The sequence below is a fragment of the Saccostrea echinata genome, unplaced genomic scaffold (genome assembly GCF_033153115.1).
Source record: "Saccostrea echinata isolate AGI-Se365-2 ecotype Australia unplaced genomic scaffold, CSIRO_AGI_Sech_v1 ptg000017l, whole genome shotgun sequence".
NCBI lineage: Eukaryota > Metazoa > Mollusca > Bivalvia > Ostreida > Ostreidae > Saccostrea > Saccostrea echinata.
The window spans coordinates 4,152,251-4,155,704 of record NW_026889766.1 but is presented as its reverse complement, the minus strand read 5'-3'; the positions used below and the strand labels follow the sequence as shown (position 1 = coordinate 4,155,704).

The 3,454-nt window shown below is 29.0% G+C and overlaps 1 long non-coding RNA gene across 1 annotated transcript; it reads left to right on the top strand.

Moving 5' to 3' along the window:
• The first annotated feature begins 212 nt into the window (after positions 1–212).
• Positions 213–2,234, top strand: LOC133189340 (uncharacterized). Its single transcript, XR_009721438.1, has 3 exons — positions 213–394; positions 1,479–1,547; positions 2,147–2,234. It is a non-coding gene; the product is annotated as an uncharacterized LOC133189340 (long non-coding RNA).
• The last annotated feature ends 1,220 nt before the right edge of the window (positions 2,235–3,454 follow it).

The following is a 3,454-nucleotide window of genomic DNA, read 5'->3' as shown; positions in this document are numbered from 1 at the left end:
TTGGAGTAAAGGTTAATATATTTCAAAATAAATTACAGAAACGCAAAAGGACATAGAACGTTTACAAAAGAAATATTTATAAAATCACAAAAGAAAATAAACATTTTTTTTTTTCTTAACACACATTTATTCTGTTACCTTCGAGTAATATGGCGTACGATCTAACCGTGAACGATCACCGGAAGAAGTTTCGCATGTAAACAAAGAAGAGATCGGACATCAAAAGATCGTATTTCTTCAGCATGTTTGGATGATTAACTCGATTCCTACTTGTGTTACAGTTCAGTAACATGTTTCTCTGTTAAATGTGCTCTGTTTGTCTTGATAATTCCACTTGAACCGTCAGCGGCGGACTATAACAGATCATAATCGCAGTTGTTTGGTGCAAGACCATGTAAGTATACTACACACTGTAAATGTGTGCATGTTTATACATATCTCTCCCTTTAAGCAATGACTTGAACTATTAAAATTTTATTCTATTGTAATATACACAGAAATCGGATGCGGAAAAAAGAGGTTGTGTAGAAAGGAGACGGGTAGGGGGGGTTAAATACTTTGTCACATGATCAGATGTATTACACCTTTTTCAGTTTGTTATTGCTATATAATCATTTCCCTACTGTGGTTAAAAAATATTTTTTCTTATCTGATTGCAATTTAAAATAATTAAATGCAGAATCCTCATGATCATTTCTTATGCTACTGTCAGATCTGGTACAATCACTAGATTTAGCTACATAGCTTGAATTACCTACATAGCTTTATTTACCTACCTGAAGTAGCTTTATTTAGCTACAAAATCAAACTTTTTTCTTAAATAAGAATTTTTCCCAGAAAGTGCAGAAAACTGCACTTTGATGCAGTGATAATTTTCAACTTTGAACTCATCTGAAAACAATTCATGAAAAAATCAATCTTGGAGATGTGTCTTTTTTTTTTGCGCAATTGCAATCAAAGTTCGAAAAGTTTTGGGGCTATATACAACAGTTAATTTGTGACCTAACAGTTACTTCTTGAGTGTAATAACAAAGAAAACCAGTTTTGCTTAACATGAGCACAATGTGAAGTAATCATACTTATCCAGCCTCATCGCACACAAGGTGTGTACAGTTACTCAAACAATGGGAATACATATTTTAAAAGTGATCAAACGCAGCAATGTTAAAACTATCTCTGCCTCAGATTGCTTTTTAAATGATACCTAGAATAAATATTAGTAGATATTTTCTTGCGACTTTTTGTCTTTTTAAAATAAAAAGCAAAATTGTGAAAAGTCGCCTTGAAATAGCTAAATAAAGCTGCCTGAGGTAAGTAAATAAAGCTATGGTAGGTAATTTTAGCTACGTAGCTAAATGTACTGACTGCGTATAATAAGCTCACTCAGCACTTACATGTACATTGTATGTATGACCTATTGTGAGTTAAACATAAAACATGTAAATAAATTAATCATTTATTATTCTTCTTCATTCTAGAGAATGGTACCCAATTTTGCCTGCCCTCATCAGTCATCACAATATAAAGGATTTAACCTTTAGAAGTAGGTATGATTAGATTTTTTTTTTTTTTTGTTTATGCATGTATCATTAAAATACGTAAAAATCATTATCTAAGTTGAGATGAAGTGTCTGCAGATTTTATGAATAAGTGATTTTCTTCTTTTTAAAATGTTGACAGTAAAACTGAAATTAATATATAATTGTTCTGGTCATCATGGTCATGTTATATGTATCTTCATTTTTTTTATATTCAAATTTCAAGCAAAAAATGAAAAGAAATTAACAAACATATTAAATAGATTAATACAAGCAGAAAATAGAGAGAAAAAAACATCCAAACATGTACTCATACTAGTTAGTTAGCAAGTCGACATGATGAAATGAATTATAATCTACAAGTAAATTATGTAAATTATGATTGTTTAATTAAGATATGAGTTATGACTATGAAGTTGCAGTATAAGATTTGATTTTGCTTGATTTCTTTAAAATTAATGCATTTATAATACTCTGGGAGAGAAAAAGGTGAAATTAAGACAATTGTACATGAAATGAGAAAGATAATCACAATCAAATACAGTTTTAATGTATATGACAAAATTTACAATCTACATGCATATAATGGTGTGTGTTTTTTTCTTCAGGACAATCCTGCAAATTTGCAGCTGTACAAATTGCACTTCATCTCATCTGCTGCTGGAATAAATAATGAAAGATTTTCAAACCAGTGTCCAAGAGCGCCCTAGAGTCTGAAATGAAGGTGTTCTTTATTAAGGAGATCAGTGTGTGATGTATTTGTTTTCTGTGCATTGATGACATTTGTGAAACTGTTCGGTTACTTTATGACCATCTCTCTGACAACTAATTTGACATTTGAAATTCAATTTGAGCGACGGAAAAGCAGACCAAATAATATGCATGTAAAACATTATACAATTGTAATAAGTCATTGATAAACTTCAATTTAAACAAACTAGATGTACATGTATCTTTGAGCTTGGCATTGAAATACATGTATACTTTACATGGACACTTTTAATGAATTTGTCTCATGATAATGAACATTCAGTTGTTATACATTGTAAATATAAATTGTAGATAATATGTATTTGGTCCAAAATATATAATTATATTTATATTCACTGAAAACAAGGAATTACCCTGAATAAATATTGTGAACTTGGTCAATTATTTTTATTCCTCATTTAGACACTGAATAACATTCAAGATCAAATGTCAAGGTCAAAAACAAGATTTACTTAAATTTGGGTTATAAATACTGTAACAACTGTGGACTCTTATGCATGTTTTATAAGATCTAAGGAATATCTGTGAGCTGACTACAAAAATTATTGCTGTCAACCTGTCTGACTATGAAGATTTAGGAAAATGTTTTCTGTTAAACATAAATTGATTAAATTGTCACACATAAATATTTTTTTTAATTAAGATACACTTGTATGGCACTGAACTGACCATAAATTGAGAACAAACTGAAGTGAAATAAGAAATTTTAACATTTTGAATATCTTGATTTTATTTAATAGCAAACATGATGAAAATGTTGCATGTTTGTAAAATATTCACATACAAACAAATGATGAACTGAACATTTCAAACAAAAATAACTTTAATAATAAATATAAAACAAATTTTTATCATACATTTAAAATTGAATATAATAAGACAATTTTAACTTATTTAATAAATGAAAGTCAACATATTCTAGATCTAAATTTTGACTTGTCTGTTTTCGGTTTATGGTCTTGTCATATCTTGAAGTTCTTATAAAGATTTACGTCTAAAGTAAAATCTAATATACAGCTGATATAGGTGCAGTTAGATCTATATGTTATTTTTGTGATGCCCAGTTAAGGGAAAAATAAAGTTTTGCATAAATTTTACATGAACAGATGAAACATACACTTGTTAAAACATAAAACAAATCATAC